General features: G+C 31.3%; 1 protein-coding gene across 1 annotated transcript in view; it reads right to left on the reverse strand.

Annotated features, from left to right (window-relative positions):
* The window catches only part of LOC130895246 (protein O-mannosyl-transferase TMTC1-like), a 136,779-nt gene extending 123,210 nt beyond the window's left edge, over window positions 1-13,569 (reverse strand). The window contains exon 1 of the mRNA XM_057802457.1: window positions 13,410-13,569. The gene's annotated coding sequence lies outside the window, so the exon portion shown is untranslated. The remainder of the gene's footprint in view (window positions 1-13,409) is intronic.
* Between the last annotated feature and the right edge of the window lie 373 nt (window positions 13,570-13,942).

Genomic DNA, 13,942 nt, shown 5'->3' on the forward strand with positions numbered 1-13,942 from the left:
ACTTGTTCGATATATTTAAGGTAGAGATATGTGCCAAGAACTGATTTTATCCCAATTTAGAAAATTATATCCGAGTAGAATCTTTGTTTTAGGCCGTGGAACGTTTTTTAACAGCATTGTTTTTGTAGCGACTGATGGTGAACCATCTATGATTGGTCACCATTGTTCATATCTGTCTGAAGTACTGCTCATTCATCAATTACAAGAAGAACGTCCAAGATTTCAAACGAAATTAATAGTTGTAAAACAAATATTCATCACTTGAGACTATGATGAGAGTGGTGTATTTAGAATTTGGCACAAAGTAAATTTGCAGCTGCATGTTGGCGATCTGAACTTGATTGGAACAAAATTATTTTGTGAGGAACGTCGACATTTCTGTGTTAATTAATTCAACATAGCATATTGTTCGGTTGTGATAAAATTCTAAAATTTGGCGAAGGCGTACTTCATGTTTGATATACCCAAATGTTTGTTTATCATATAATTTTTTATTTCTTCAATTTCTTATTTCTTGGACCTTTTGATATAATAATGCATCTAAATGTTTTTGATTTTTGGTCTCTTCTGTTTCAAAATTAGTTTTATTTTGATAGATTTTAAAAGAATTTTGAGGTTTCGACTTTTCTTTGGATAAAGACTCAAATAACTTAATAAACTTAAAAAACTATAAAAGAAAACTAATTTTGAAACAGAAGAGACCTAAAATCAAGAACATTTTGATGAATTAATTATTTTTTATTGTAGCAGGCGATTCGTTTACAGTCTATTTATTTATTTGTTTTTTTTTTTCTTCATTTTCTAGAAATTTCAGAATTTCCTTTGGAGATATAAATGACTTCGCTTAGCGTAGTAAGTTAGTTCACAGTAAATAGTCATAGTGAACAGAACGAGATAGAAAGTAACCGAAGAATTTAAATAAATTATATAAGTTAAGTATTAGTGATGAGTTATAGTGTTCATAAATCAAACCCACGATTAGGAAGAGTGTAATAAGAAAAACATTACAATATGAACAGAGAAGAATATTCGTAATTTCGACATTCATATTAGTATAAATCCTTCAAGATAATGTTATTTTATCACCCATTGGGGCGCTTTTTTCAAAGATTTTACACGTTTGAGGATCTTACATTGTGGAACATTACTAAAAAATATCGCTGTTATATAATCATATTTAGTCTTAAAATATCTTGATGTGACCAGAAACGTTTTAACGAAGCAAATAAATCGTTTGTAAATCAAGCAACACTGGGATTATACTTACAGCTTACCATTAGTGAACCAGATAGGATTGTCTGGTTCTAGTGCTTTTCCTATATGGTTACCTGCTCCAGTTTTCTTAGATAATTTATTTCAATTCATTTCATTCTATATTTACTGAATAGGGGTCCTTTGCAAACATAATTTGGGTATCTTTGCCCAACATACTTCACAAAAAAAAAGTTATTCATTCATTCATCCTCGTAAAATCAATTTCTGAAAAGAAATGTCCCAATTTATATCTAGCATCTATAAATACTAATATTTATATTCTAAATTGGTGAATAAATGTTTGACTCAGCTATAACTTCTTGTCTCCGTCTTCGGTGAATAGAAAGACACTGCTCTTAATCTACTATTACTTATACTGGTCTAAAAATAACGTTCACGGAATCCATTAACTGATCCAGAACGTATTTTGTTATCCACTTTCCTTTTGTGTTCTAGCCCACCTGCTATTTACATTCCATACAAATTTTCTTTAACAATAACTTGGTGTGAGTTATTTCGAATGTAAAACGACAGCTACTTGCATTGTTTGCTTCATTTGATTCCGTGATTAATGTTTGATACTTCCATGATCTAATTTATTTTCTGATTAGAAGCTTGCCTTTATCGTTTGATAACGCTTCTAATGCTTTTCTTTTCTGTGAAAAAGATATTGTTAGTTTGTAATACAAATTACTAACAAAATAGAAGGAGAACAAGTTGAAGAAAAATGAATTGTAGTTTTGAATTTGCTATTCAAAATATTTGAGAGGATGAAAAATACATATGCTATGAATATATTAGATTCGTTTTGCATCTGATATTGTATAATTAATTTTTGAAAAGTTTTCATTCTTCCTTAAAAATGTCAAATGATAATCTAGGAAATTTACAAATTACCTTCTTTCAATAGCATATCAGCTGCTTAATAAGACTTTAGAAATATCGTATGTTGTTTTTTTTATTTCACCAAACTTTGAGGAAGCAAACCATTTGAATTAAACAGTGCAACAGTTTCTATCTTCAGTATCTTTGAAAACGTATCTGGAAATAAGAGTATAGTTCTTATCAAACAAAAAAAACCGTTTGCAACCGGTGGTTTATGTGCAATCCAATGGGATTAGGTGAATTGATAAGAGACCACTCACAACACAGATTATTTAGATCGGAATTTTTTAACAAAACATCCATCCAATAAATTAGATTCACAGATGGGTCAGGAAACCTCGAGGCAAACCAAGTGAAGAGTAAAGAGTAATGTAATGGTACGAAGAAGCCAAATGAAAAAAAAATCGTTAATGAATAAATGATGACATGTTGGAAAAACCACTTGGAGACATCAATGTGTATTTTTTTCGAGTGAAAAAATTATACAGGTACGTTATGTGACAGTGGACAATACCAACTTCAGAAAATTCTAAATCTAATTTATGTACAATTACAATTAAAACCCAATCAGTAATACTGCTTATTTCTTATTAATATAAAAAAGGAAAAACCATTAATTACATCTTCTGATGCAAGTTTCAACAACGAAGTTATCATCTTCATAGTGAAGTTAAACTGAAACCACGAAAACACTATCGGGAAAACCTCTTCGGCGGAATATTTCACATCATTGAGCAAGAAATCATCATCATTGAGTAAAAAATAGGCCCTTTGCCTTATTTAGTTGAACAATCTCAATACTTTTAAAAGCATTTATCAATTAATTATAGAATCGTGCTCGGTAAAACCCGATTCTTCGGTTAGTCTTTATTTTAAATGTCAATGTGATATTTGAATTGAACATTGAAAGATCTCTTAGTCGGCCCAACATACTTCTTGTCAAAATCGTTACACCCAATTTCATTAATTCCACTCTTATCCAAGTCTGGTATTCAATTATTGGGATTGCCCAACAGTTGTTTTAATTTGTTGCTGGATATAATTTTTGTATTAACAGGATTAAGAGGAATAAGAGCAAATTTTATCTGAATCATCTCAGCACTCCTGATGGGAACCATTAGGATCTATCAATCATATAGTTAAGTGATTCAAAGTGTCCCTTATTTCTGACTAGGCACGCATATCCTTATCTACCGATTTATAATTATTTATAGTTATTATTGTATATAAGATTTATTATTTAAGGCAGCTTGTACAATGAAACTGGGTTCTTAATATTCGTCGAGTACCTTAGTCACATTATTGAAACCACTCCATTTAATCATTTGCTAAATAAATAGTTTCTTACAATGTTGTAAATTGAACTCATGATTTTTATTTTCATTTTGAAAGTAGGTGGTTTCACATAGAGGTTTATTAAACTGATGACAGTAAATTGATATCCACACACCCACATCCTCAATGAAAGTCTTTTCCTCTTTTGTTGGATACTATGAAAATAATCAGCCGGGATATATTTGCTCGTAGCAGTGTTTTATTTTACATCAAATTCTATCCTATCTCTATTCTAGATTATTAGAGCATCTGAAAATGGTTAGAGAGAATTTGAATAGACTATGAATCACTTTGAAAAGCAGATTGAACAAGAGAATCAAGATTTTCCCAGGGTAAGTCCCTGCGTAAAGTTTACTAATTAAATGGAAAGTAATGGACACTTACCATTTGCTACAAGCAAATTCTTTTCATTGCATCCAAGATAAGATGGCCAGTCTTCATTTCCTGGTACATCGGTTTTTCACTGAATATCGAAAAATACAATGAGGAAAGGACTTCAGCATGTGATTGTACTCAATGGTCATGATAATTGATTTATGAATAGATTTAAGAAGAATCCTCGTGGAACCACCAAAATCCAAATGAAAAACAGGTACCTTTCAATACTGTTTATTCAAAAGAATTGGAAAGAATTTTCAACAGAGTGGAATAAAACTTATTTATTCCTCCAGAAGCTTGTTGGGTTATCCCAAGGATAAAATAATAGATTTAGAAAAATGTGATATCTTCGAAATTAGCTGTAATGATCCGTTGATATCCTGTTTAAATAGTTCATTTAGAAGAAAACAAGCTGTCAGTCCTAATCATGAAATAAATATGTATTATGGGGTTCAAATAGGGACAAAGCGCCTATTCCTCAGTCAAAAAATCGAATCGATGGGTCACCGACCGTACAGTCTTTGGTTGGCACCCAATGATTTCCGCAGATTGAAAGAAGCGATGGATGCATTCAAATCACATCTTGAGGTACCTCAATCGGTACGAAAAAATGCTTCCAGAATTGGTTCAATTACATGCAAAAGTGTATATTGTCTATCTCCCAACTTAAGTAGCAGCTGTCGTGCTGCAATACTTCCATAAGAGTGTAACTCCAACTGATTTTCAATATGCAGAAAATTTATTCATGCACAACGAACAAAAATGAAATTTTCTCCACATTCAGCTCAAAATATTGATTAATGAATTCAGTATAAAACAGTATGAACATTTTCCCGTATCAAAAATACTCAGAAATTTTCTGCTATCAATACACAATTCAATCATCTCATCAAATGATGATTGGCACGTTTTCATCTACCATTGCTTATTTATAAGGACCTATATTCGAATTTATTTGAACGTAATTTAATAGAATTCTGTCACTCACTTTGCACTTCAGCAATCAGCCAATGATAAAATATATTTGACTCTTGAGCTTCCACCGAATCAGAATCATTCATTGTTTTTTTTTTCATTGTATTTTTGCTTCAATTTATAACTGACACATATATAGCGAAAATATTGAACATGGAAAATATATCGTTTTTATTAATAATGTATTCAATTTCTGGTTCAAATTCAGTCTGATTTTATAAAAGCGGATCATAGATACTTTTATTGGAGATAAAACTGGGAGTCATTGATTTTCGTTAAGGAAAACAATGTTTATAGTTAAACTTCATGGAGAAAATTGTCAAACCGTGGAATGTAGGACAATACATTTTATGCTTTAATTATGAATAATTATTGAGTAGCATGATTTCTCTACTTCTCGTAATCAACTGAATACATATCTATTATGGAGAAAAGCACTAAAACGCGATAATTAGGTAGCTAGAAACATAATTTAGCGAACATAGGTCATATAAGGAGACTACATATAAAATATTGTGGTTTATCATAAAGGTGAGGTAGAACATTGGAAATAAGACAAAATCTATGGTTCTATCCTAAGACGTTTGCTTGCTTGAAAATCAATAAACGTCTCTTGCCCTCTATTGGTATAAATTGCCAATCTTTGACAATCATGAAAACCTGTTTCTGTTTTTCCAGCAATTAAAAATTGTGCGTATTTTGTTTTCGCAGGCTGTTCGTGGTAAAACGAATCTGCTGTGAAGTCAGCAACATTCTAGCTGGAGTAGTTGAACCTTCCTCTAACTGGCAGTATTCCAGTAATCTTAGAAGAAATATCTACCAGATACAAAGCCAGAAATAGTGTGCTCTCAGGAGGCACTTCAACTTCCAAGGTGTGACCCACTCATTGATATCGTGGAGCACTTGAAAAATCCAATAATGAAGTTGAATGAAAGGTACTCCGCAATTGAGCTCTTATAATCGTTTCTAATCTCACACGAAGTCTACTGGCCAAGTTTAAGTGGAAACAGCTTGAAAAGCCACCCTAAACCGGAACAATCCCCATATAACTTCCATCTGCCTGGTTCGCTAGAAAACAACTCAAAAAAAAAAGAATGTAACTCTATCGAAGATTTAAAGGGTATTATTGTCACAGCCATAAAGCATTCTCTGGAGATCTTCATGAAACAACAAGAAATGTTTCATTCGCATTGTCATTTCCTATGAAACTATAAATTCTAACGACGGCGACGTCTCTAATCATTTTATATTGATATATAAAAACTATCAACTTATGACGTAGAATATGTCTATTCTAATGGAAAAACCAGGATAAATTTATCCATTAATATGGAGTCCACATAATTTAAATTCACTTCATTTACTTGGCAAGCAAATAATAACCATTTATTAACTCAAACTGCTCGTTTCAAATACCAAACTATCCATTTCCAATTACTGATTTTGAATATTTTATTAGATATATTTGTCCACTTCGAACATTAACAACATAATATCAAAACATTCTTGATTTTCTGTTATTTCTCAACTATCTAATCGCGTGTCTAATGGATATCATTAATTTTTTACTGTTATCTTTTTTATCAGTTTAATTTGATGAAGGCAGCAAACAGTTAACTTCCGTTGTCTGATTTAATCTGATTGGGCCATTTCATGAATCATAGGAACTATTTTCAAAAATTTTGTAATTATCTAGCAACAACTGATATTTTATACATTGAGTAGTTAATACTGTGTTAACCCCACGAGGGAAATGAATTTACTAAATCACGTGTTTTATAAAATATTTTAGTTCTCATGAATAAATAATAGAGTGAACTGCACTATAAAATTGTTCTTGAGTTCACTTTTTTATTTGATTTGGTCGACGTAACCAATTGCATAAATAATTTTTAATTTTTATGTTACTAACAAGTTGTTTATCTACGACGCTTGTTCAAATGTTATTTTTTCCGAAAAATGAAAATATTTTTCTGAAAATGAATCAGAAAACTGAAGTTTTTTCCTGTTCTAGTCCTGGTGAAGAGATGCATGAGATAACAACATTAAACCAGGGCGTAGCATAGAATATAATTATTAGAAATAAATTCGTTCATAGCATAGAAGGCACTTTCTAGTTGATATGCCGTCAAATTATCGCGAAATGCGGGAAAAGATGATATCGATTTGGTTTCAATTGGCGAATGATTATGCATTTTTTTGAATTGGAAAGTATTGAGGACTTAATTAATTCTGAACGTGAAGTAGGTAGATAAAGGTGTGCTCCGCGTTTATAAGTGGATAGCTGTGCAATGATTTCTTAACATTGGAGAGGTGTGCTTCCGAATTGGGCAGACGGATTCAACGAAAAATAAGGGAGAAAAAGTCAACAATATATTCATTGATCTAGAAGCGTCTATAGATATAAAATCAAATATTGAGCCAGTACGTCTTTTACATTAGATTGGGCAATCACGTTTTCTCGTAAAATATATCAGTTAATTACTTGTAAGTTATTTTGTTTATGAGGACCTTTAGAAGATGTTGAACTCAAGAATTGGTTGGTATTAAGATTACTAATATATAAGAAAAGGCTTCTTACTCGTAACTTTCTCGTAGCACTTTCTAAAAATTTTAGAAAAAGATGGGGAATTAAAACATGACGTGCTTCAACAAAACAGCTCAGAAGACAGACCCAGATCTTCACCAAAAGGTCTTTATTGCAGATGAATCACGGTGATATGGTTATGACGCAGCAGTCAATGTTAAGTCAAATCAAATATAAAAACAATGCTGATATGCTTTTTAATGTCAGGGTCGTGGTTCATTCACAGTTTGTTTCCCCATGAGAGTGCGTCAAGTCAACCTTTTATTAGAAATTATGAAGAGGATTGAGGTACAGTGTTCGTTAGAAAAGAGGTATTAAAGTATACAGAATTGAAAAGGTTGAAAAAGTAACGACAAAGGAACTGTCATATAAATAGGTGAAAACACGTTTCGAACATAAGCAAAAGTACGAGTAGGAAAAGTCTATTACTTGTAATGTGGAGTGTTCTTAAGGAGAAAACGCTGTTCTGTTAGAAATTACAAATATTTTTTTTTAATAACGGTCTTTTTCTTTTCCACGTAGAAAGTGAGTGAAATATATTTATCTACGAGTATATCCGTCTCATAATTTTGTACTGGAAATATTGGATTTGGTGAAATTTCTTTTTGGAACTTACATACGACATACTATCGTAGTTATTCTGTGGTCTTAATGTTTTATTATATTCTTGCACTGTTATACATGGATTTGTTATTGTTTAAGTATATTCCAGTTTTTCCAACTTATGCTATCACAAAATCGTTCTCTTGGTGTCTGCTATGTAGGAAATATTTATTATTAATGATTATCGCATAGTTGAAAGATAAATCCGTCAGAAACGTTAATATTGATTCATTAAAATCTACTTTAATTCGCAGTACATTGTTCAAATATAATTTTCTATAATCAGATTAAATATTTGAAAATATAAAGAGCTTTTATAGATTGCACTTTGGAACGAATACTGAATAATAGGCTGTTCTGTAAGCATACATTCAACCCTCCTATATAATGTGAACTTTAATCAGCTTAAAATTTCCAGTCAAGTCACAATGGCGATTATATTAGTTTAAAGAATATGATACTACGAAAGCATACTATGTATTTAGTAATTAATCTCCGTTAAATTATAACTAAATTAGACAAGAACTCAAATTATCAGTAAACTGTTAGGAAGTACCTAAATGTTGATAGTAGAGGGATCTATTGATCCATTTCTCACAAATATAATTAAAAATTTTGAATTGACAAAGTAATTTAACGTTTAAAATTCTATTTAAATACTAACTACTGCAATCACAACACTACAAACACTTCAACACATAACACTTCACTAATGTATCACTTCTTTGCCGCTCGAATTACATGTATTGATCGTCGCGTAACTTCAATACATTTAACTGCTATTTTCTGAGCTTCTGCTTCATATATACTCTATATAATTCTAGAAAATATATAATCCACGACGATCTTAGTATTCAAATTAGGAAATACTTGTTATAATACTCCCAAATTTTTAATTATGAGACGATTTTGGTTTTCATTGGTTTTCTAGTATATACGTTATTAAAAGTTTGATTTTTTTTTCTTTTATGATGAAGGATTAAAATATGAAATCGTTCGTGAGCTACTCGAAAGTTAATCAACTTTCCTAGCTAACAACTTTGGAGAATATTTTCTGTGAAGCAGTGAACTTAAAATAATTATTCTGTCTCTTTTGATTGGCATTTCAATAGTTGAAATTTCGATTAGTTGTTCATAAAATGTAATAACTAGGAAACTTTTAATCTTGTTCTAAATACAGCGAGGAGAGAATTTATAATATCACTTATCAAATAGATACAAAGAACATAATCAGAGCACCGAGAGGAAGTTTCACAAAAACTGTCAGAAGAAACCTATATGTGACAAGATGGTGGAATCAATAAGTTCATTAACGAAAAAAATTCCATTTTCCTGGGTAAAAGTTATATTTTGGTAGTTTCCATCATTTATTGCCGTCAATATCAATTCAGCTGTCAAGTTTATTCAAGAAAAAAAGGAAAGTAAAAAAAATAATTTTATGAATGAATCTCCATACTTGTAATTGATAATGGAGTTGAGTATATAGGTCCAAATAATCGGTAATTAGTATTGAGATCAATTTTTCTTGCTACTTAACACAGTACTGAGCTACTTCTTGTAATCTTCAACAAATGCAGAAGTACGGTAAACATTTCAAGCAATAAAATTCATCCATACGGCCGCTATTATCTTGTGATACATTTATCAGCTTTATCTTAGGCCTCCTTGCCAGAGTTCTTAGTATAGTTAATTGTTATTCGATTAAAATGGATCAGATACATTCTCAATAATAAATTTATCAAAATATTTCAATCTAATGTAAATATTACGTGCTCAAAATTTCTATTTATATTACAGAAAGCAAATAGCAACCATTTAGGAAAATCAATCATCCCTACTAAATAGATTCCTTAAAAATACACAGTACTTTTATATAGATAAGTAAATTTTCGTTATTCTTTTCCATCCCCAAAACAAATCAGCATTAGTCATCATATATCACTCCATTTTGGATAAAAGGAAATGTTTTCGAAGTTTGTTGCGTGATAAGACTAAACATCATGAATCATGTTGTCATAATCAAATTTACTCTACATATCAGATAGAAGAAGTATTTATTGAAAATTAACTTAATTCATTACTATATCGATGTTCTGTATCACTTCAATGTAACTTCACAAATCAGATACTAATGTTTTCTGAAAAATACTCCAACCCAATTTGTAATTGAGGATTTGAGGATTTTTCTACAAACGATAACGATGTAAGTTCCAATTTAGAGATAGGAAGATTCCTAAAAATGTGAATCTGTTATGTTGATGTAAGTTTCCAAATGGTATGGAAATAAAGCTGTACATCCATGCAAATAACAAATTTTCATTCCTTGCTAATTATAAGAGAAACAAATTTGGAAAAATATATCGTATTTTGATACTTTGACAACTTGTATATCATCATTTTATAAAAAACCAACAATTTAATTGTTGCACGAAGGGATGGTATTGATTTGGTTTTCATAAAACCCCAAATGTTTCTAGTTATAGTAGAAGATAAAATGACAATTTAGGTAGAAAGTTCTTTATAATAGTCGTATTTCAAAAGATAGTACTCACATATGCTTATGACCTAAGGGGCGTGTTCAGTACTAATTATGTGCGTTTAATTTGGTTTTGATAAAATCACATCAACCATGTTATGCTTACCTACGTACTATTCTTTCCTTGGAATGGTGAGTGGTTTCTGCTTATATAGTGGCTACACAAACAATAATGAGCTTGAACGTCCAGAATCATTATTTACAGATAATGTTTGAAACTTATACTTACTTGTAATGTAATAGATTGCTTCAAGCTGATAAAGATATCGTTAGCATTAAAAATTCGAACGATTATTTTAAAACGTACTTCAAGTGAATTTTTCCGTCACAGTAAATATAAATCACTTCAACTTCAAGGAATGTGCTTCTAAGAATGCAAAAACCGTTTTTGAGTCAATAAGGTCGTATCAATAATTATGTGAGAGTTAAATGGTTAATTTTTTTTCCATTTAGATACATTATCCTTCACTGACAAGCGGCAATCCTCGCACATTTTCTTTCCAGATATCTAAAACTTACAATTTTGTACCTTCAACAAAATTACACAAATTTGAGTATTTGTTTATGTTGCCTACAATAACGACGGAAGTTGTTATTAAACAAGTCTCTGAAAATGATCCGCTACGGGGCCGTAGTGGAATATGCTTGCATCGACTATTTTCCGGTCTTGAAATGTAAATTACAATTTTATCATGAATTTTTGAACTCTTGGGCATGTTCATATTCTATGCTTCGACTGGCAGATGAGTTTTCAAGGAATGGAACAATTCTACTTCCGATTATTTAAAGTGAACTTTAAACAACAGAAATTGTATTTTATGGAATTCTCTAAACAAAATGAAGTGCTTGGATGAGATATGGTAGAACTAATGATTTCAAGCATTCAAAAACCAAATATGAATGAGAAAAGATTGTTTTTCTACTATTGTGCGTAAAGTACGTACTTTAAACACACTCTCGAGTAAAACTTCACTTTAAGCAGTGAAGAAAATTATTATAAAGTTCTCCGTGGCCCCAGCTTCAAGTCGAACTTATTCAGTTTTTTCCCCTTATGTAGTAATAATTGTTATCTGTTGCTTCGATAATTTGTTCTAATCTCGATTAAATTCTTGAAAATATTGATAAAAATAAAATATAATAAAAGCGTTACGAAAAATTAAACTAGTACGTGAAGAAAATTACTGTTAAACTTCTGTATTTTGATAAAATTTTCGCTTGTAGAAAAAATATTGTATGCAATTCGTGTGTAAGGGCCTTTTTTCGACTCATGTGATTGCCTCAATATTCACAGTCATCAAAAAGAGGATACTTTACACACTTGTTACATAAATAACTATTCTTAGCCACCTTCTAAACGTAATATTTAGAATTTTTTGATTGTAATAAAAATAATGTATATATATACATACATATATGATGGAATGAATGTGTATTTTCTCCATTTTTGTATATATAAAATTGTTATGTGGAAAAGACGGGTGACAAAATGTCATACCGTGCTATGGATATAAGTAATAACATGAATAATGTAAGGACGCATAAAAATAATACATCAGCCGAAGGTTACAAATCATATAACTTTACATTAACCAAATTGAATACGAAATGTATCTTACAATTTAATACAATGTGATATTAGTTAACCATTATACATCCATAATGTATTGAAAAAACTATCTAACAATCGCACTAATGTGAAAATATTTAATGTATCACATTTTGAATTAATCTATCACAAAAAAATTGATATTATATTGATAGTTGGTGATGAATTAACAAATAGTTTTTCATCATTAGCTCTTCAACTCTTCAAAAACGCTTTTGTATGAACTGATGTGTAAGAACTTGCAATGTCGTCGTGGTGGAGAATGATTCGTCTCCTGCGATTGCTTTCTTGATTTTTTCCAACACTTCTGGCAAACAAATGCTGGTGTACCATTCGAAATTGCTCCAATGAAACGGCGGTGACATGCCTAGTTATTCCGAAAAAACAGAGGATCATTTGATTCGAAGTGTCTTGTGTGCGAAAAACTTTTGTTGGATTTGGCTTGTCTTGAAATGCCCATACAACATACAATGTTGTTTAGTTTCAGGTTCATATGCATAGATCCTTGATTCGTCGCTTATCACGATCTCAAAGACGTCGTGTGAAGCACTGCAATTAATTTTTTTCAGCATTCATCTGCACCATTCGACACGAGCTTATTTTTAAACGATGGACGATTGTCAAATTATGGGGTATGTCCCATGAAGATCTAGCAATATCAGTATACGCACAACATCGATGTTTTCTGACACAACATCCGATTTTGGACGACTTTAATGGGATTCATGCTGTAGATTAGCTCTTTAGCGTGGTTTCACTTTCTCCACGTGCAGTCACTCCATCACCACGATAATTGATAACTCATGAGCTGTTTTCAGATACAAATTATGGCTGTCTCTATATCTTCAGTCTTCTAATATTTGGATGAAATCGAAAACTAGATTTGTTAATGAACAATACCCTCTATACTCTTTACTTTTGATCTTTACTCCAGTATTCGTACTCTCGAAATCAATTTAATCTAGTTGCACGATTTCCACGTGATACAAGTAGAACTCTTAGAATCGTTCTGGCATTAGAATTAGCAAAGCCGGCTAATGAAACTTCTAATCGTACCTGTACAATCCAGCATAGCAGAATTCTAGCCACTTCTGAATCTGGTCTCTAATAAATATCCATCGTTTCGTAGTTTGCGGCTGTTAAATTTCCTTAATTTGATCAGAACCGTGAATTTCGAATGGTGTTAAATGTTTGTTTACATAGTTACCATGCTTTTTCAGAACCTATAGTGATAAAGCATAAAAACTCACCCTGGAAGAAACACAACTCTCTCCAGACGCTAAGTGTCTTGAAATTTCACACAAAAAATACTATAGAAAACACTAAAAATTAAGCACAAGAAAGAGCGAAAAATTATGCTGATAAACCGAAATGACCCTTTCTTTCACTCGAAACCGTTTACTGGTGTTTGCGACATGAACTCCGTATATGTATGTTTTACAACTCCTTTTTCGGCTGCGGTGTTCGGGTATATTCGAGAGATGCATAGAAGTTTTCTGTTCTCGTCTCTATCATTTCTCTGTGCTCAACGTTGGAAGATTTGTTTTATTTGCTAGATAGATAGGATATAAGAGCAAATAATATGGAAGCGATATAAAGTTCATCTTGTCGCGGCTTAAAAAACAACAAAAAAACCCATATGTTTGAAGAAATATTCCCTATTTTCCTAACTTGACACATAAAAATTTACGTTACGTGTACTGCAGCTATATTTCTGACAAGGCAGTTTCTCAGTTTGGTACATAAATGATTCAATTCTTAGAAACCGGAAAACACCGATTCA

This window comes from Diorhabda carinulata, chromosome 6, assembly GCF_026250575.1.
Source record: "Diorhabda carinulata isolate Delta chromosome 6, icDioCari1.1, whole genome shotgun sequence".
NCBI classification, from domain to species: Eukaryota; Metazoa; Arthropoda; class Insecta; order Coleoptera; family Chrysomelidae; genus Diorhabda; species Diorhabda carinulata.